Source organism: Dermacentor albipictus, chromosome 7 (assembly GCF_038994185.2).
Source record: "Dermacentor albipictus isolate Rhodes 1998 colony chromosome 7, USDA_Dalb.pri_finalv2, whole genome shotgun sequence".
NCBI classification, from domain to species: domain Eukaryota; kingdom Metazoa; phylum Arthropoda; class Arachnida; order Ixodida; family Ixodidae; genus Dermacentor; species Dermacentor albipictus.
The window spans coordinates 66,767,807-66,789,932 of NC_091827.1; the positions used below are offsets into that span (position 1 = coordinate 66,767,807).

General features: G+C 45.1%; 1 protein-coding gene across 10 annotated transcripts in view; it reads right to left on the bottom strand.

The window, feature by feature from the left end:
- The window catches only part of LOC135921555 (uncharacterized), a 315,975-nt gene that overhangs the window by 136,807 nt on the left and 157,042 nt on the right, over positions 1–22,126 (bottom strand). The window contains exon 1 of one of the 10 annotated variants that reach the window (XM_070522323.1): positions 2,452–3,877. The exons of the other annotated variants lie outside the window; for them this stretch is intronic. The gene's annotated coding sequence lies outside the window, so the exon portion shown is untranslated. Of the gene's footprint in view, positions 1–2,451; positions 3,878–22,126 lie in introns of those variants that run through there. 10 annotated transcript variants of the gene reach the window in all.

The following is a 22,126-nucleotide window of genomic DNA, read 5'->3' on the forward strand; positions in this document are numbered from 1 at the left end:
ATAACGACATAAAGTGTTTTGCGGTAATTAATGCGTAATTACACTAAAATTATCAACCCCGACACAACCAATATCATTTTTAACCTGCAGACATACTCCACCACCTCGACGGACGCTGCGGTTCGACGTGAATGGAACATGGTTATCTAGGGTAAAACAATCATTTCCACATAACCAGGTTTCAGTTAGCATAATATATGTTTGGATTGAATTCAGTAACTGCTTTCTTTCTCAGGAAAACAAGGATTTCATATTTGGCTGCATTTACCGTTCTCCTTCATCATCAGTTAATGATTTCTGTACTAATCTTGATCATATCTTACACACTATATCACTAGAAAATAAGAATGTTGTTATAATGGGTGATATAAATATTAATTTACTAGATGAAACATCACCCATATGTATTCACAATACTAGTTTGTTCCATAGCTACGGATATCATTGTTTAATTGACGTCCCCACGCGGGAAGTTTCTAACGGCACTGGTACACTTATTGATCATGCTCTTTCTAATCTCCTTTATTCACCATAGGCAAGAGTTTTGCACATCGACATTACTGATCATTATCCCCTGCTCTTACGCTTCAACACCAACGTACGACCTTGCCCACTTTCACATACTAAAGACGTTCTGGTCAAAGTTGGCTTCATAACTGCTGTTGCTAATACAAATTGGTCTGAAATTAAATCCCTAAACGACCCACAGAAAGCAGTTTCCATATTTTTTTCACGTATAATATCATACCTACGGCAGTTCACCTGCAAAAAAAATGTAAAAAAACTGTAGCATTTTCTCACAATTCATGGATCTCGCAGCAGTAATTAACAGCTTTGCGTAAACGGGATAACTTATATAGGAAAACCAAAAAGCAACCGTTTAACATGAACTTACGTGCCCGATATAAAAACTTTTGCAACACTCTTACCTGTAAACTAAAATCAGCTAAGCAATTGTATTTCGAGCAAAAAATTTTACAGGCGGCTAATAACAGTAAAAAAAATCGGAGACTGTCAACTCTTTCTTAAACAGGAACACACGACTAAACCAAGTATCTAGAATTTTAAATGATGGAGTCGAGCTAAATTCCCCTGCAGATATGGCTGAGGCATTTAGTAGTTTTTTCTTTACTAACACTTTACCTTCCCCTACACAGACCGTCAGCATGAACCGTCTACCTCATTCATTCTTTTTATTTCCTACAACGCCGGAAGAAATAACTGCAGTTATAAATAATCTAAAAGTGACAAGCGCTGGAATTGATGAGGTCCACCCTGCTAACATTAAATAATTGGGCACTTAATTTCAGATATACTTTCATTTATTGGTAATTTATTTTTCAAGACTGGTTTATTTCTTTCTGAACTTAAGCGTGGCAAAATCATCCCAGTTTTTATGAAAGGCGATAGCTCATTATTAAATAATTACAGACCTATTTGCATTCTGCCGTTCTTTGGGAAAGTTATTGAGAATATAATTGAAATACGGCTAACGAAATACCTTTCTAAATTTAATATTCTCTCTTCATGCCAGTTTGGTTTTCGCCACGGATATTCCACAGTGATGGCACTTATTCATCTTACTGATCAACTAAAAAAATTTATCAACGAAGGATTTCTTGCCAGTTCAGTTTTTATCGATCTAACGCAAGCATTTCATAACATAAATCATAATACCCTTTTTTCGAAGTTGGAAGCTATTGGCATTTGTGGGCCTGCCCTCTCACTACTAAAAAGCTACTTATATAAAAGAATTCAAGTTGTTTCCATTTCCAACACTTCTTCTAGACAGTGAATTACTAACGTTGGTGTGCCCCAGGGATCTATCCTGGGGCCACTTCTATTCTTGGTTTATATTAATGATTTACCTAACTCTCTCTCTTCCACAAAATGCATTCTGTACGCAGATGACACCACTATATTCACATTTCATAAAGATATCTCATCTCTCGTTAATAAGTTAAATGCTGACTTAGAAAATATCCTAAGGTGGTGTAATACTAACATGTTATCTATTAATGCAACTAAGACTAAATTTGTTGTATTCTCTTCTCATCAGCGAAACATACCATCCACTCCACCTATCACTTTCGGTTCTCACCGCCTTCCTCCAAGTTCATGTTCATCTTTTCTTGGTATTCTACTTGATTGTAATTTGAAATATCACAATCATATTGCTCACATAAAAAGGAAAATAGCTTATGGTATACGCATCTTAATTAAAACACGCCCTTACTTCTCACGTGCCACATTACTCTAACTTTACCACTCTTTTGTCCACTCTCACATTACTTATGGCATAATATGTTGGGGCAACACATATAATACTCACACTGCATCTCTCCAGACAGTTCAGAACCGGGCCATAAGAATAATTACTTACAGCCCACGCTTTTCTAATGCCACTTCCCTGCTACACGAGAATAACATTCTTACGATATCTGGACTCACCAAATACAGGGGGCATCAGGACACCACGGCTGGATTAAAAAGCGGCGGATCGACGACCAGGCTTGCAGTTCGGCAGCAGTGCAACTTGAGCACACAACTAAAATCTATCTGCTTTGCAGCTATCGCTTTCGCCGCTGGATTTGCCGCACGTGGAGCAGTGGGGTGACGCCTACAAGATTGCGGAGCTTCATCGCCCTGGCCTTGTATCGTCCATCTGACACCCACGTGGTTCCCTGGGCGCCTTTTCTGCCACAAGGGGGCATCAGGACACCACGGCTGGTTTAAAAAGCGGCGGATCGACGACCAGGCTTGCAGTTCGGCAGCAGTGCAACTTGAGCACACAACTAAAATCTATCTGCTTTGCAGGTGAGCGCTATACATTTTCGATTTTCTCCCGCTCAAATTTATGCACTGCTGCCGAACTGCTTCTTAAACATTCTAGACTTTACAAGCGTGAAATAGTGTCATAGTCCAGAAGCCTCATGTCAAAAAAAGCTGTGGACGAATTGCGCGCTGAGATAATTGATGAACTCAGAGAGATAAAAAAAAGTCTAGATGATCTAAAAGAACTGAAACAGGAAATTAAGGACTTAGGAGCATTGAAAGAAATAATCGATGCCATTGTAACAGAAAACAAGGTACTTAAAGGGCAAAATGCTAAGCCGACGCGGAAACTAGAGGAGCTTGAAACGTACCAGCGTTCCAACAACCTGGAAATCAAGGGTGTTCCTGTTGATGCTGAGCCAATAGCTATTATAAAGAAGATTGGCGAACTTGTTGCAGAGGATGTGCAAGATTCCGACATTGATGCATGCCATAAGGTACCGACAGCGAAACACAATGAACAAAACATAATTGTTCGATTCGTGCGCCGTTTCAAAAGGAACAGTTTTCTTGCTAAATCGCGAAAGGGAAAAATTAATGCCAGAATGCTTGGCTTTGATGAGGATCGTCCTGTATTCATTAATGAGCATTTGACGAGACAAGGTAAACAATTACTAAGTGCTGCGAAACAAAGGAAGAATGAGGTTGGTTGGAAATATGTCTGGACCACTGGAGGGAAAGTAATGGCAAGGCGCAATGAAACATCTCCTGTTCTGCATATTTTCAGCACTGAAGATATCAGCAAGATGATAACCTAATATTCAGCTTTATTTCGTCAAATTAATTCTTATTGATTTAAGTCCAGATATGGCTTCAGTCGATAAATCTTTATATCATGATTACCTTTCATTTGCAAATATATCTGCGGGTTCGCAAAAACATATTTCAATCTTTCATTTAAACGTCCAAAGCATAAAAAATAAACAAGATAAAATTGAAGAATTGTTTCAACACACCAACACTAATCCCGATGTTGTTCTTTTTACTGAAACGTGGATATCTGATAAGGACTACCCGATACAGTTCGAAAACTACAGGCATCACATACTAAACCGTACCTACGCCAGAGGTGGTGGTCTAGCAGCATATGTACGAAATGATCTAAACTCGGAGAAAATTGCTGATTTCTCCCTAATTAATCGCAACGTTGAATGCCTCACTATTCGTCTTCAAGCAGGAACATTTTCAGTAGTGTACAGACCACCCTGTGGGAACAAAAAAGAATTCTTTTCCTTTGTGGATAACCTGCTAGCTTATCTCAGCGGCACCGGCCAAATGTTTGCCTTACTAGGTGATACGAACATAGATATGATGGCTGAAAATACAATAACACGAGAATATAATCAGTTGCTTTACTCTTACGCATGCTCGAATATTATAACCTCGCCAACACGAGTTACAGCACACAGTCAAACCTTATTAGATGTCTGTATCACTAATGTACATGATTCCACTGTGACTGCTGGTGTCATGTCCTCTGATATAAGCGATCATCTTCCCATTTTTTTGTTTTCTGCCTTGTTCGCAGAAATACAAGCATAATGCGCCTGTATATTCCTACCGTGTCATAGATACAACGACGCTAGCCTATTTTCGCTCTCTTATTCGGGAAAAAAACTGGGAATCTGAACTAACTGAAAGTGACCCAAATAAGGCATACAATTCATTTTTCGATAAACTAATCACTTGCTACGACATAGCCTTCCCGCAACATAGTGCTACAAAACGACCCAAAAAAATTAGAAAGCCGTGGATAGATGTAGTGCTTTTTACAAAAATCAAAAACAAAAATAAAATGTACCATACATTCCCTAGAACTAGAGACATGAATGAATTAGCCAAATTTAAGGAGTACCGTAACCAAGTAAATTCAGAATTAAAAAAGGCAAAAGAAAAATATTATGAGAAGGTGTTCTCGCGCATATATACGAATCCAAGAAAAGTTTGGATGGAAATTAAGAAAATATCTGGAGGAAAGGCTAGCCCTCAAGACCTACAAATAGCGTCGGTTAACGGCACTCTTTCGGGTGAACAAGCCGTCTCTATCCTAAACACTCACTTTGTTCAATGCTGCAGCAACATTTCTGCAGCAGATCCAGAAGAGATAGGGCATACTGTGAAACCGTCTCTGCAAAATTCTTTAATGCTATTTCCGGTGACACCAACCGAAGTAGAGAGCGTGATCAAAAACTTTAAGTCAAACAGTGCTGCAGGTTTCGACGGTATCATGGCATCTCCTATAAAGTATGTGTCTGACATCATCTCTAATGTATTAGCTCATATTATTAATAAAATGTTTGAGTCCGGAATTTTTCCTAGCAAACTTAAAATAGCCAGAGTCTGCCCGGTTCATAAAGGCGGTGCTGATCATAGTGTAAACAACTTCCGACCCATATCTATACTACCTCTTTTTTCAAAACTTTTTGAAACTGTTCTAAACACTCGACTAGAAGGTTTCTTAAGGAAATATTCTATTATTAGTACGGCGCAATACGGATTTCAAAAAAATAAATCATGTGAGGATGCGCTCTTAAATATAAAACATCAAATACTGCAAAATATAGAAAACCGTTTATACACGGTAGGCTTATTCCTGGACCTACGTAAGGCTTTTGACAGCGTAAATCATGGTATACTTCTGTGCAAACTTTATGACTACGGTATACGTGGTACAGCATTAGAGTTAATGAGAAGCTACTTAACGGATCGTTATCAGTTTGTTTCATATAATCAGGCCACTTCCTCACTTCTCAAAATACAGAATGGCGTGCCACAGGGATCCATACTTGGTCCTATATTATTTAATCTATATATCAATGACCTTCCTAACATTTCTTCCTCACCTAATATCATCATGTACGCAGACGATACTAATCTTTTCTTTGCAAATTCTTCCTTGCAATGCATACAAAAAGAAATAAATGATTATTTAAATTTATTATCTGAATGGCTGTACATAAACAAACTACAATTGAATGTCAATAAAACCAAATATATAATATTTAGACCGATAAACAAGCCAATGCCTGTTAATATAACTGTTCTATTTCAAGCAAAGAGGCTAGAACAAGTAACAACGCAAAAGTTTTTGGGGGTATGGTTCCAAGAAAACCTCTCCTGGGATAATCATGTCAATAAGCTTTGCAATGATCTTAGCAAAGTAGTAGGCTGTATGTATAAAATAGGTGATTTAATTCCTTTATGGCTAAAGAAATCAATATACTTCGCCCTTTTTTTCTCGAAGCTATCTTATTGTGTCTTGATCTGGGGAACAACTACAACAAAAAACTATGATAAGTTATTAGGCTTGCAAAAACGAGTAGTCCGAATTTTTGAAAACTACCATGGTAGACCGCGTGACTTACCCACACACAATCTCTTCGACAAACATTTAATGATCCGAGCAAATCAAGTATTTTATTATAGATTACTCTTACATATAAAAAAACACAACCTCCATGTTGTCAGCATACCCACTTCTTTGTGATACCCATTACGTTATCAAATCAAGAAAATACCATTCACGCGTACTAACTACGGACGTCAGGATATAAGATATCAAATACCTAGGCTACTAAACATTGTTGAGCAAAAAATTGATTTCTGTGCGCCTAATTTTAAGCAATATATAAAAAACCTACTCATACACTATCAAATAATTACACATAAATTGCTCTCACACTAATTTTTTTAATAATGCACTATATATGTATTGCTTAACCTGCGCGGTAAATGTGATTGCACAAACAAAAACTGTAGCATAAATGTCTTTTACACATAGTCATTGTATAATGTACACATTATCTTGTTTACTTGTCTTTTGTACATCGTACTTGCTTGTTTTCCTGTTATATTTGCTTTTTTTTGTTTGTACATCGTATCATCATGTAACCCGAACGCACTTAGGAGCAAGAGCCCCTGTCAGGCCGTATGGCCTTTAGCTCTTGTTTCCTCTTTCTTTATGTAATGAAGAAAGAAAATAAACTTCAAACTTCAAACTTCAACCTAGGTATTTTTTTTCTACAGATTTGTGAATAATGAGCTACCGTCGATCCCATTTTCGCCTTCTAACCTGATGATTCATAGTACCACCAGATTTGCGTTGAATAACAATTTTCTTTTACCAAGAATCCGTACTAACTATGGTAAACAGACTGCAGAATTCTCTTCCATATCAATATGGAACACGCTTCCTTTCACAATAAAAAACACAAGATGTTTATCACATTTTAAAAGAGAACTAAAAATGCATTTTTTATTCACAGATTAACGACAAGGCTTACTGTAGTCGGTCATTGTTCGCTTTTTTCTTCTCTTTTTTTTTTGATGTTTTAAATAAACTGCTGGTATTTTGTTCGCGCACAATTTCGCTGCTACCATGAGATATGCTAAACCTTGTTATTTTTTGTAATCAATCTTGTATTTTGTTCTGTAACCGTTCTTTTCGTGTTGCTTGTATACTTCCTTATTTTATGCTGTTGTTGCCTTTAGATGTTAACTACAATAACTGTTCTTGTACAGGAGGTCCCGATACAGTCTTTGACTATGGGACCTCCTTCTGCATACAAAGTACTTGTAACTGTTACCCAACTTCTAATAACAAATTTTTCATTCTGATTCTGATTCTAAATGAAAATGTAAAGTTGAACTCCTCCACAGGCGCTTGAAATACTCCTTGCTCATCACACACAAACATAATATTTAGGGGAAGCAGAGAGAAGAATGAACTTTTATTTTCAACAAGTTTATTGAGGTCTTAAGGACTTTGATAAGTGGCAGTCATGTTAGCATAACCGGTTATGACTTAGACAGCTCTAAGATGTCAGCTTCTCTAAGTCCTAAGCGCAATGGACGGCATCCGCTTGCGTCCCGCCTGCTCTATGGAAATATACTATTCCGTTACGATGCCATGCATACAAATACCCCTTGTCGCGCGCCTATTCTTTGACTAAGCGAAGCAACGTCCTGTTGAGATGAGTCAGGTTTTCTGGAATAAGAGCTTCTGTGTACCTTACATTGCCGCAGCCGAGTATGTCCAAGTTGTTTGTTACATCGGACAATAATTCCAGCGATCATCCCGGATTTGACAAGAAGTCTATGCACTGCCTCCAGGCCTTTTGAGCCCAGGTCGACAAGTTTCGCCAATCGTGCGACGTCGTTAACCTTGCTCAACAATTGTTCGTTGTCCGTTGCCGAATACACCGTAAATTACTAGATTATGTCGCATCCTATTCTATTCCAGGTAATATGCGGGTAGTGTTAACTGACTCCTTCTTTGTCCTTGCGTACGTCGACAGCATCAACACGTTTCCGGATTTCCTTTATCTCTGCCTCCTGTCGAGCCATCTTGCACAATTCTTCACCTTACTTTTCTTTACATTAGGCCAATAGCCGTTTCAGTGCTATCAACATTAGTCGGCAGGTTCTGTAGCTTTTGCAGTTTGGTTAGTATTCCTGTCAACAATAAATGAATAGCGATGTCTTTGTCGCTACTACCACCTCTCTGGCGTAACGAGTAGCATGCCAAATACAGGCAAGACTAAAAAAGTTCTTGAGATTTACTGCGAGCAGCAGTCTCTGTCACCCCAGAGCATTTGACAAAAATTGGAGGACGCTTAAGCTTCGCCTTCAAGAGTGGGACGCGATAGCGTTCCCGTCGACCCGCCAAGGGGTATAAGACAATGCGCTACGGCACAGCGATCACTTACGATGCGCCCCGCATCGGACTTAGCGCCCACCTATCACGCGGTGAGCGTCGAGCAACGCAGCGTTCGGCGCGGCAACGAAACATGCGCCTGAGCGAACGGAACGAACCAAAGAACTCGGTGTCTCGGAGGGGAAACGATCTACGCCAGCCAAACGTCGTGATCGGCACGGGCAGAGAGATAGATAGTAATCTAAACCGGGAGCACGGCGAAGCGTCGTCAGGGGAGAGGGAGTCCCGCGACGCGCCTGGCAGCGGTCCCAATGCGCGCGCGGCGCGCCTCCTGTCGGGGCAGCGCCGTACATTGAGAGGAGGGGGTCTTCTGTGTTTGCCGCAAGAAGGCTCTGCGTGTGCGGAAAGCGCAGAAGAAATGCAGCGGAAACGCACTTCGCAACTCGTGTAATTGTGACTTCTGTACGTTACATGTTCATAATTACCGATATACACCGCAGTATAACTTTCCACGGCTCGTTTCGAAGGCAACACCGCATTCACTAGAGGCGCGTTTGCACCGCTTGGAAGCATCGAACTCGTGGCTGAGTGGTAGCGTCTCCGTCTCACACTCCGGAGACCCTGGTTCGATTCCCACCGGGCCAATCTTGGAAGTTGCTTTTTATTTATGAAGCGCCTGCCGTGATTTATCGCTCACGGTCAACGCGGCAAACGCCGCAAACGCCGACGCCGACACCAACGCCGACACCGACGCCGACGTCACCGGCTTTTCTGCGACACGAGCTCCTTAACGCTATCGCGTTAAAATGGTATAATTTTTCACACATTGAACAACTCATTCGGCGACTTTGTGCAGCCTGTTGCTTAGAGCATGTATGACACCACCTGTCATCGTTAGCCATTTTCCAGTTAGCGCAGACAGAACAGTGCTAAAGATGCGACGGTTACGCTCACAATCTACGGGTATCGGTTGATGAACAGAATGGACACCAATAACCAACCGGATGCTGCAGGAATGGTGACTGCAGGAGGCTGCGTGGGAAGCCCAAGAGCAGCATCGTCCGGCTGGCTCCCCCGTATTCCTCCCGAAACAAAAGAAAATATCCCTTTCTTGCTTAATGTGATATGTGTGGCAGCAGCGGCGGGCCATTGAAAGTATATAAAAAAGAACCAACGTACAAATCTGTGAAAAGTACAGATGCGTTAACATTAATCTCCAACAATCCCCAGCCGCCTCTACCAAAATGCCAGCAGCGGAGGAAAGACAGGGGCGCAGTCCGCTATCCGCTATCACCCAGTGCATCAGATAGCGTGGTGCAGTGTTAACAACTTGTGTGCTGGCGACCGGCAAAAGTGGTGGAATGCCAAGCAAAGATGCGGTGATGTGGCTTGCAGGAAACCGAGGAAGCCCTCACAAGTTGTAGTCACAACCCCAAAATGTCGCCCCCTGAGGACCAGCGTGCGTTTGGGGAACAGAAAAATATGCAGAAGCCATCAGCTATGACTCCTAGTCTATGTAAATAGCCCGAACGAACGATCCGACGAACGCGCGACCGACAGCCTCCTCTCTTTCTACCTATGGTTCAACCCCGCCACCCACCATCCCGCGAGCACGAGCGCTTTTCCTCGCCTTCCCACCACGAAGACGGAGCGAACGCTCTAGCAGTCCCGATGGGTCTCGTTGGCAACCGCATATCATGGAAGCGGGTTGTGAACTACATGGGCCTGCAGACAGACAGGCACTCATCGCTCAAGTGCAGAACGTACAAAAGGCGGTTGACCGTCTGCTGCTCCGTGGCAGAGGATGCACACAACAATGGGGTACCCGTCTATACGCCGCAGTGGCTACGTCGAGGCTTCTTTATGCACTCCCGGTCGTGGCCCTCCCATGGTTTCACGTAGACCACCTGGAACACCAGCACCGGAAAGCCGTCCGGATGATTCCTGGCTATGGACATCGCACGTCACTGGCAAAACATGGCCGCTGTCCGTGCTGCTCCCACATCGTAGCCTGCGTCAAGTTGACCGGCTACATAGCACCCCGGGTCGCGCGGCTCTGCTTTATTGTTGCGGAGCCGACCTCACTAGCATTAGTGCAGCTTGTGTCAGCTGTACGAGGATGTTGTTGGCCACCCTCCCACGCTAGACATCTACCCACCTCCTCCACACCATCAGTCATTGGATGTCTCTATTACGCTGGTGGGCGTCACGAAAATGCGATCCCTGTCCTGCGCCTTATACCAGGCGTCGGCGTTCCGGTTGAAGAACCTGGTGAAAGGATACCTCCACACCTACACGGTCGGTTCCGTCCATGCAGACTCCGGATCTGCCACTTCCTCCTGCGTGGTTCCTGCTCTTAGGCTGCCCTTATGATCCCTGCCATCATTACATTTCAAATGGAATGATATGAAGATGCGCTCGGGAGCGTACCGGCTGCCTTTCGTGGCAAGCTACGCCGCTGTCGAAGTGGCTGTCCTCCATCTGGCTGGAGGCATGCTGGCGGAGGAACCCCGGAATTCTCCGGTTGTAATCCTCCGCGACAAGCGCGCGGTGCTCCTTGCGTTTCATCGACCGTGGACCGCCGCCCTTGGCGTTGGCCCGCTGGCGGGAAAGCTTCGCGCCCTTGCTTCGGGTGGTTCGAAGCTGTCGTCACAGCGGCTCCCCTCTCACATCGGCGTCCAGTGCAACGAAGAGGCTGGCGCGCTGGTAAATGGAGACTGCCACTGTACATGCCACTGTACAAATCAGCACCACTGCAACGGCCTTCAACTATGCAAGGTACACGGTGTAGCGGCACTTAATGGCAATCCACCGGGATCGGTACTTCGCCAGCGGTAACCCTCCCCGTTTACTTCCTGATCGCGGCCTCGCAAGGCAGGAGCGGTCTCTTTTGCAGCGCCTCCGGCTCGGCTGCTCCTGGACGGTATCCCGAAGGTGCGGCAAAGGCCTGGCCTCATCCACGGCCTTCACAGCGTGCACATGGCCTTCACAGCGTGCACAGCGGCCTCGTAACCTCAGCTGGTGTATCTCGGCTGGCACGATGGCTCGTCCTTCTTACATGTTCTTACGTTCCTGGAGGACACGGGGATGTAGTGTAAATTGTAAATGTACCGTTTGGCTACCGCTGCGCCGTTTGGCTACCGCTGACAGCGATACCTAATGGTACCGGGTGCTGCAATCGCCTCTCTCTTTTCTCTTTTTTTCTTCTTTATGTCCCCCTCCTTTCTCCGAAATTCTCAGTCATGCTCCCTAAATGGCTAGAGAAAATAGTGCAGCTTCCTCTTCACAATCGCATTCTCTCTATTGAGTGACAGCGCGCTCAACCCCTGCCTTCCCTACCCGCCACTCTGTTATGTTAAAGTTCACGCATGACGGCCACCGCTAAGCTTCTTTGCAACTCGGTTGTCCGAGAGCACACGCCCTTTCCCTCGAGGCGTTTTTTCGCCATCTCTTCTCAAAGTCTAACCACCATCGTACTACATACCTAGCCAAATAGCTAGTCAAATAGCCAAAGAAGGCTATTCGATTAAGAAAAAGGTGCAGGGGGTTTAAATTAAGCAATTGGGGAGGCTGTTCCAACTTCCAGCACAGTGATGGAACTGTGCTGGAACACACGCCCTATTCATGCGGAATGCGAAGAGGCATTGTTGCAGTGTACGGGATTCTGCCCTTCCGCTTTGAACAAGCTTGGTCGCACGTGACGCACACGATCTTAATGTTGGACCTCAAGACCTTCACGTAGACAGGACCCTTGAGAATTTGGCCCTTAATGTAAAGATTCAGAATGCAAAAGTGTATGGCATAAAAAAAGACACATTCATCATATTTTGATTCTTCCCTTATTCACCCGTGCCTTTTTTTTTCCTTTGCCTTGGCTCATATGCCATTTTCCACTCATTGCTCTGCTACTTCAGCTCGATTAGTACATTTCTGTTGCTTCTGCGAAGACGATACCTTGCAAGAATTTATTGCTTTCTTAAGAAGATTTTCCATCAATCCAACAATATTTTCCTCGCTTAGTCTCCTTCAGCACTTCTGGCACCATTTCGGCCAAAATATTTTTCACTTCCAACACGTCTCTCAAAATTCGATGAATCGACAACTTGCGCAAACCAAATGGCCCTTATATAATTCTCACAGCAATTAGCCGGTCACTGAACAGAAGGGAACGCATGCACCCCATCGAAATGTGTTTATGTCTGCACGAGGCTAGTTGGCGACCGTTGAACGATGTCCATTTCGACATGTAAATGAATAAAGGAGCAGTTTCGCCGAAATGCGATGCATTCATTTCGATGGCAAATTACTAAAGAGCTATACGAATTAACGACAGTAGCTATATCGGCCATATCAAATTATCAATATAGCACACCTAAGTAAATTATTATGCATGGTACCAGGCGTGCACACGCAAATAAGAACACATCTCACCCGATAGCCACAGAAACTAAACTGTCACAAGCTGGAGTAAGGAAGCGCGGAAGCAGCAGCAAGCGCATTAATATTCGTTCTGCTTCTCGGATCAGCGCGAGCTAAGCCATGAAAACCCAGTGAGTGGCGTGCGCTGTCCCCATCGCAGATGGCTTTCAAGATAAGCGGCCTGATTAGACGAGCGCGATCACCCGGGCCGCCCGAAGTAAAACGCACCCTCCCACCCTACCCACCCCCAGAACTTCGCGTGCGACGGCCGACGGCGAGCTTCTTCACCGCTCTTCACGCTTTCGTGCGTGAGATTGAGCCGCTATCGGCGTTTCAACCTCGCAGGGTTTGACTTGCACGTGCAGCACACGGTGCGCGGAGACGATAATATCGCACTTGGACATTATACAAAACCTCAAGCTGACGCCGAGGGCAGAAATGCTCCTGGAGTGTCTACATAGTTGTTATGGCAATAAAAGTGGTTGCACAAAGTGTGCACATAAAATTCTGCCTTGTAATGTGCAGCAGCGCGGCCGGTACAAGAGGAGAGCTGCACCATAGCTACACTTACTCCCATTTCATTACTGATTCACAGCGTCGTTTTTCGGGCCAGACCTCGTACGTACGCTTAAGTGCTGAAATTGTTTACGACGGCGTACCTTCGCAAAATATCATAACGAAAAGAAACAAACATGTGGATACTGCTGTTGGAGCCAATGCATCTCTTCATTGCGTGCTTCTTCTCTTAAGCGAACCCCGCTTTCGGACTGGCTTTCTTAGTGATATTTTCCAAAGTAATTTTAAGGGTGCGTCGCAGCGTTGGCAGTGGAGGAAACTTATGGAAGAATTTGGCACGGCAAAAAAAATATTTTATTCATGAACTCTGAAACTGTCTTTCCTTTGTTGAAAAGTTTGAATTTATTTTAATTATGATCTTCCGTACTTGTGAAAGGGATGCTCCTAATTGCCTGCTCGCTCATTTGTGCTTTTGTTTGTTACCTTGTTTCTTTCTTTTATTCTGTTGCTGCCACAGGCTGCTGCCAGCAAGCGTACTTTTTTTAACAGCGCAGCTTTTCATTGCGAACCTCGGAAGGTTTCGTGACCATGGCTGCGGCCTCCTTTTTTCCTTGATGGATACGCCAGTCAATCACAACGGAGCAAGCATGCCGCAAACTGCGCTGGCTTCCTCGCAGCACCAGCAGCCTCCGTGCATCAGCGGCTGCATTGCGATGCAGTAAACTCTTCTTGCGGATGGAATGGATTCAAATTTCGCCGCGTGCGTGCGTGTATCTGCTGCCTCTCAGAGCATGAAGTGTTCATGGCGTCCGTCATTCAAGGTGTGTTCCCTCGCGCTTGTGTGTGCGCGTGTGTGAGTGTATGTATGTGCCCATGTGAATTCAGACACAGCTTCGCTGTATATCAATTCCAAGTCATTGTTTGTGCTGCGATTCGTTTTCCGGTTGCATTTTCCCACTTTTGCTGATGACTCACTTCACGAACTTTTGAGACAGGACTCGCGCGTTGGAGCGCGTCTCGTGAGGATACCTGTAAACTTGCGCTCGAACAAATGCGCGAGTGCAATTGCGGAAGCCTTTAATAAAATATTTACATTTCTGTAATTGATAACGATGATATAAGCGGCTGTATGGCGTAAGGGACAATAATGGCTAAAGAGCGCCAATCTATGGCCTAATATAGTCGACGGTTTGGTCACTAACAAATGGTAAATCTATATATGCAGCATGGCTGTATAGAGGCCAAGAAACTGTTGTTGTAAAGAGGGTAAAGTATATACGCGTTAAAATAAGGACAATGCCTAGTAAAGTGTGCTGTTGACGTTAGAGATATGGTTTGAACTGATTGAAATACTGAACAGAATCAATGTCAATAGCACTGCTGCCTCGTCAAGGCACAAGAAGCCGACGCACCTGGAGGCGCGTATACTCCACCAAACTCTGATATCTCGGCTGCCGCAGCAGAAACCTCTGGTGGGAGAATGCACTGCGAACTTTGAGGGCTAATTACATGCAACACAATTTTATGTAGAATATTGAAAGCAGCTTTGCCACTTAAAGACGGTTCCGCACCGAGAAACATTGTTGGATGGAGAGGAGTATGCTGTTGATAAGCTGCCGGGAATTGCTTTCTTCTCTATGCTTCTGCCTCCCACCACTCCAGCAAGACATGGAATGCGTTCAGCCGCTCGCTACATCTACCACAAATGGGAGGTTCATCGCCTGTCTGCCATATGTGTGCCCTATTCTCCGTCGAGAAAATAGGACATCTGTTCGTCGCCCTTTTGCTATGGATGGCCAATTACCTACACCTGGCTTGATTAAATTGAGCTTATTCACGGTACCTGTGTCCCAGACGGATTGCCAAAAAAGTCTGAACTTCTTCCATAAAAATGGCTTCAAGTCTGCAGCAGGAATAGCTACAGAAGATTCACAGGCTTCCTTTGTTGTGGACGTAGCAAGTTTGCATGCAACCATATTACCCGCAATGCCTGCGTGGCCGGGAACCCACCATAAAAGAACATGCTTGATAGACGCCTACATCGTGCACAGAAATCAGAATAAACCATTGACTACAGGACTGCAATGTCTTCACCCAGGAATGAAAGCTTTGACAAGCTTAGTGAGTCTGTAGATATAATTGCCAAATGTATATTTACTTGCTTGATGTGTTCTACAGCCAGCAATGGTGCATTGGCCTCAACAGTAAAGATACTTGTTTACAGATTCAGCACATCAGACCACGAGATGAATGGACCTACTGCTGCATAAGCCTGGCCGACATGTGATTTCGATGCGTCAGTGTAGTACACGGAGTATTTTGCCTGCTGTTCAAGGAAATGCATCTTAATATGTTCCTTTGCGGTGTGCTTAGTGATCTGAACAAATGATGTGTCACATTCTATGGGCTGCCATTGCCACGGTGCTAACAGTTTCGCTGGAGGCAACAGACGATGTTCAAGGAGTGGCGCCCCCCTTTAACGCTGAGACTCCACATACGCAACCAGAAACGCTCTCTCTCTCTTAGACAACTTAGACAACTTGTTCAAGTCAGGGTGCACCAGCCTCTCGCACAGTAAGGTTACATGATTTGAGTCCTATATGTACATCGTTGCCATAGACGGAATGAAAAATGGCTCACGGTAGTGCAGCTGGGAGCATGTTCATTTTCACGATGAAAAGCGTACACCGTAGCACGCCTTCCTAAGGTACACCAGTTTCTTGCGTGAAGAGACGCAACAACACATTGCCGATTATGACGCGAAAAGTACGATCGGCCTGGTAGATTTCTATTCCGTTCAGCATGCTCCCGCGGATGCTCATTCACGACATGTCTCGCAGGCTTCCTTAATGCCACGTTGTGTCGTACGCCTTTTCTATATCGATAAACTAAGATAAAACCCGTTGTTTGTCTACGAACGCATCTCGAATGTTCGCTTCGATGCGCATGATATGGTCAGTTGCATACCGCCCTTCTCTGAAACTGCATTGATAATGATCCAGCATTTTGTTGCATTCAAAGAAATATAGAAGACGACGATTATTTTTTTTCACAACGCTTACAAGCGCAACTTGTGCGAGCTATCGGGCAGGGACTTGCCGCCGAATGAGGTTCTTAACCCTTCTTCAAAACTGGAATAACAATAGCTTCCTCCTATGTGACTGGAAGGCATCGAGCAACGCAAATAGTACTGAAAAGTACCAGTAGTGTTAGTTGCGTAGCAGTGTGCACGTTTTCAATCTTGTGATAGATGACTCTGTCAGGTCCGGGAGCAGAGCTCCTGCATGCGGTCAAGGCAACTCGCAAATCGGTAATACTGAAACGACAGTTATGTTCTTCGTTCTGCCGGAATTTACGTACGAGTGGCTAACATTCCTGTTTCTTTGTATTTCAGGAAGGGTTTGGAGTAATGTATCGAGCTTGACACACGTCCGAAGTGCTCCTCAAGGAGTCTGCGCCTGGTCTTGTAAGGTATTCCCTTAGTCGTTCAACAGAAACAACAATGGGTTTGTTGCCCTTTTAGCTTTCTTGCGTCATTTCACCCCTTCGGCTTCTGTGTGCTTAAAAGCATAGCCAAGAGAAACCTCACGCAGCTTTGTCACTTTGTCTGACGTCGTGTCCACCTTGCCTGCGTTTTAGTGTGTTTAAATGCTATAAAATTTTCTGCATTTGGCGATCTATGCAGTGCGCCCCAAGCTTTTCCTACCTTTTCGCGCATCTCCGCAGTCTTCGTTGCACCAGGGAACACGTCTTTTAAATGAAACACCATTCATATATCAAACGCTAAAATATCCTACAGCAACTTCTATACTAAAATTGGAAAATCTCGCGATAGATATGACTTTCAAAAATTGCGCTAGTCAGCCGATACCGACTTCACCTGGGGAATAAGAGAGGGGGGGGGTCGTCGTGCTGTATTATTAAGTTTAATGTGATAGGAAGGTGGTCAGTTGCAAAAGCATTGTAAATTCCATTCCATTCTAGGTCAGGCAGAAGAGAGGCAGAACACATTGCATGAATACGAGTTATGTTGGAAGTTGTTATAAGTGGGCTTCTTCTTTATAAAACAGCCCTTTACCTGAGGTCAGGAAAGAATCTTCAATGAGTCGGCGCCATGTGTTGCAATGGGGTCTCTGCACAAATTGTTCTGGGCGTTAAAATCACCCACGGGTATGTAGAGTTCTGTCAGTTATCTATGAAGTCCCAGAAATAGTTTAATTGACAGATGATATGTGAACGGAGCAGACAGTAAGCAAATGATTAAACATACCTACCCGCACTAACACTGCTTTCAAGGGCTGTCCTAAGCGCTACATGATAACAAGCAACAGACTTTTCTGCAATGATCACTACATCGCCGGATGAGGCTTGAGCCTCACCACGGTCCTTTCGGAAGATAGCGTATCTCCGAAGAATCTGCTCGAGAGTAGAATTTCGATGTGGTCTCTTGAACACACAGCACCTTTGGATTATATTTATATAGCAGTTCTTTCACATAATAGAGATTGTGGAGGAGACCGCTCACATTTCAATATAATATTTGTGCAGCCATAGTGATCGTGCTTATTTTTGTGTGCTTCAGAGCGGAAAATTATGTCAGTCCACCGAGGCTTTTCCAGGCTCCATGATGAGGCGCTGTTATTTCTTGGCGGCCTCCAGGGAGCTTCGCCGGTATTTTGGCGTCTGGGACGCCGATGCAGTTCATGTATCCATCGCCTCGGTCCAGACGCGGGATGCGGTCGAGCGGGGCACTCGCAGGTGTTTTAGGCCACTCTGACCGGACAGAGAGCCTCAAGCTCGCAGGCAGGAAGGCCCGCTGGCGCTTCTTCGTTGGTGGCGGAGCAGCGTAGGCTGCTTCTGGCATCGGGGCCGGTAGCGTTACCACCGCTGCACTCTGTGTTGTCCTGATGGTCGCGGAGAACCATTGTGCCCCTGCCCCCTGCCGTGACACTTCGGCGCACGAAGTGCCCTGTACAAACGAGAGTCGCTTGCGCCGTTCTTTAAATGCAATATTCTCTTTCACTTTAAGGGGTTTTTATCTCCTTCTTCCGCGATGGAGTAGACCTGGAGTATGCCGGGTGCACAACGTAGCAGTTTGCGCAGTGAGTAGCCTCAACGTAGGCATCAGCAGGGTGTTCGTAAGAAGCGCCATTTGCAGAAGTGAGACGACCTCGGCTCCTCTGGGAGCCGTGGCCGAATCGTTGGCATTTGAAGCGACGGCGTGAGTTAAGTATGTAATGTAAAACAGCAATTTTCATATAGTCTCTTTCGACGTATTCGCGTAGTGTGCCATTGCACAAAGCCAAGATGAGGTGTTTGGTTGGGATTTCATAGTTATGACGTCGGATCCTAATTAGTTGGCAATTCATCCCTCAAGGAACTGAATTTCGGTCATATCAAGGTCTTGTTCGGATATTACACCTCGTGCGCTGTCTGGAGAGCAGTGCGTGTTTACCACGGTTGAAGTGTTTCCAAGTTCCACAAGTTCAGACAATTCGTGGTGCTGATGTTTGTCACGCACTTCCAGCAAAAGCTCACCGCTGGCCATTTTCGGGATTTTGTAATCAGGGCCTGCTTTTTGAGCAAGTTACTTCGCCACTACAAATAGTCAATGTTCGTGCAGTCTTCTCAGCATAATCACAGTGAATTACGTTGTATTTGGGTAGATCACTCGGAATTGTACGAAAAAGCCTGGGGAGTCATCGGCGTGCCCTGTTTTCGAAAGAGGGCGATGAAGTAGTCGGCGAAAGGAACCTAACGCGATATAGAAATAATTTTATTTCCGCACTTATGCAAGCCACCCGCCACTGAGCTCAACAAGAAGAAACTACGGCAACAGAAGATATAGATGACGCCAGCTGTACATATCTACTACAATTTATTATAGTATACCCAAGGTAGGATAAACTACACCAGGTTAATCCTTGCTGCTTAAAAAACTAGAGCTAAAAGGCAGCGAGGAGAAGACAGGAAAGGTTGAAAGTGAGAGATAAAGACAAAGATTGAAGAAAAGAATAGAAACACACAACTACCGACTTCCCCCAGATGGCTCAGTCCAGAGCTCCAGTCTACGTGAAACCGATGACAAAGGGGTGGGTTGCCTCAGCCGAGAGGCCTTAAAGCTCGAGACACGTGCATGGTTAGACGCGTGAGGGTCGCACCCTCATGTGTTCGACTCCATGGTGTCGCAACACACCAAACGCCTGCTGAGGCAGACGCCCCTGCGAGGATTTCCATAATTCCGAACCGTTTGAACAAGTGTACGAATCATTTCAAGCCACTCCGAAGCATTATGTTTTTTTTCTCCGTAGCTGAAGATGAACAAACCGGGAAATCTGCAGAAGCCAGAAGGCGAAGCCCAACCAAACCCGGAAACCTTTATGCCCTGGTGCTCTCCATTACTGCGGCGCAGGGAACCGCCGCCAAAAGGAATATTGAGACACCTTGTCGTGTCGCCGGCGTGACCAGAACCCCGCTAACGCATTACATAGGTCAGCCAGGCGCGACCACTAAGGTGACCATAAACTGTTGCTGCAGGTCGTTGACCTTTAAGCCTGTGTTATTCTTAGGCAGCGCTCCCTATGTGGAAGAAACTGTGTCGTTGAGGCCTTCCACCCGCCAGCACTTGCGGGTCACCTCGGTGGCCGCCATCGCTGTACGGAATTCCCGGTCCACAACCACCTGAAGCAGCCAGTGCTGCTGAAGCGCGGCCGCGCTGGAAAGCGAACAATCTTTCGGACAATCAAGTGCGGTCATCGCGCAAATTTCTTCGGCTGCTTGTTCCTGGACTAATCTTGTCGGACTCCGTACGGATGAGCATCGCTGCAGTAACATCCCCTGTGCAACGGCATCAGGAAGCGCACTAACCTTGGCCAACCCCTCGGGGAATTCTTCGGCACGGAAACGCCTTATGCCTTAGGCCACTTGTGAAAGGAAGTGCACAACAACCATCAACTTGATTGTCAGTGTTAGTAAATAGTCGTCGCTATTTGAAAGCTATTCGTTTTAATGAAGGAATGGTGCGCTGAAGTCCCGTATATTTGTCGGAGTGAAGTCAGTAGGCAGCGTTTCTTGTTTCATTGTGTTTTTGTACAGAGAACAGACTCGTTAACCAGAACATGTGGATGTGCTTTGTCCTACTGTACAAGCCATTGGGGGATAGGGCTGCTGTAATGAACAAGGGTTGTTCTTCCTGAGCGTTCCACGCGCTGTCTGAACCTTCAGACGCCCCAAAGTTCTTTCTTGCACGACAGCACCTGTCGGCAGGCCCGGCTATCCACACACACGCACATGCGCAGATGCTCCCTTATAATGTTTCCAATGCAGCGAATTCGTGCTTTCGCATCGTCACCCGTTGCCTATCTTCAGAACCCCCGGAAAAATCCTGGATGGAAAATAAAATTGGCAAAATATTCATTTTACCGCAAAAATGTCAAATCAAGGTCTCAAAAGTTTTTGATCACTACATTCGTATCGAAGTTTTTTTATATATTAACCTGACATATTTTCTTCTTGCATCCGGCACGCAGCCCACCAATCGGTTACATGAGATTACTTGACCTTTGTAAGTTGGCGGTGAAAGTAAACCGCCAACCACGGACCATTGATCGCCAGCGACCGAGTGGAAAACGGGCGAATGGACCAACGAAACACATTCCTTTTACTCTAGGAAAAGCAACACGACCTTTACAGACAAGTCCGGCAAAATATTCTCGTGTAGCCGTTGTTTCCGACGTCAGTAGATCGCGTTTCCGAGACTAGAAGTTCTCTGCGATGCTGCTCCAACGGAGATCGCAATTGCGTAACCGCACACATTTGCGTGAGCATAAGCACAAGGAAGACATAATCTCACGCATGTTTTCTCGGTTGTCAAGTCCCACTAGTTCTTTGGGACCACTGGCGAGAACGTCACGCCACATAATACGAACGAGAGCACGTGTGCACCAGTTTCAGTTGTTTTACAGACTTGCCACTGTCCTTCGGGTGCGTCTCCGCTTCTCCCATTCTTTTCTCGTGGCATCTAATGCTTTGACACGTTGTGTTACTTAAAATGCCCCACTGCATAGGGATTGACGTGCATCCCCCAGTCCTCGTCACGTAGTGTAGATAACGCCATGAAGACCGTGCGCGAGATTATGCCGTCTTCAGTATCGTACAGGTCGTAATGCAACATGCCGTATAACCTTTCTTCACCGGAAGAAATCCAAATTGTCATCATGCTACCACCGTCACATTAGTGCGATAACCGTCGTGTTTTCGTATGTTCTCAAACACATGCTCGACTCACACACAAACAATTGCTTCGTGACGCATACTCGTTAGTCCTTGTGGCAACTCTTTGAAGAATCACAGACATTGCTGGATAGCTAGTTATACCTGCAAGATGCATAGCATAACATCAATTCTCACAGTGCGTGGGGATCTTCACATTTTAATGCGCCTCTCTTAGGTGCCCGTCCGAGAGTTGAGTGTCGGCATCGGGCTAACCGAGGGAACGAGCACAGCGAAGCATTGAATAGCGAAAGCGGAACGCAGCGTGGGATGAAAGACGGCGATAGCGAAGAGAGTGCGAGGAGAAAAGCGGAGGAGGAGGGTGCAGCGGAACCACGAGGAGAAAAGCTGAACAAGAGTGGCAAAAGCACGAGAAGAAAAGTGGATGTACAGCGAAGCTGTAGACAAAATGCAGCTGCCGTGACAGCG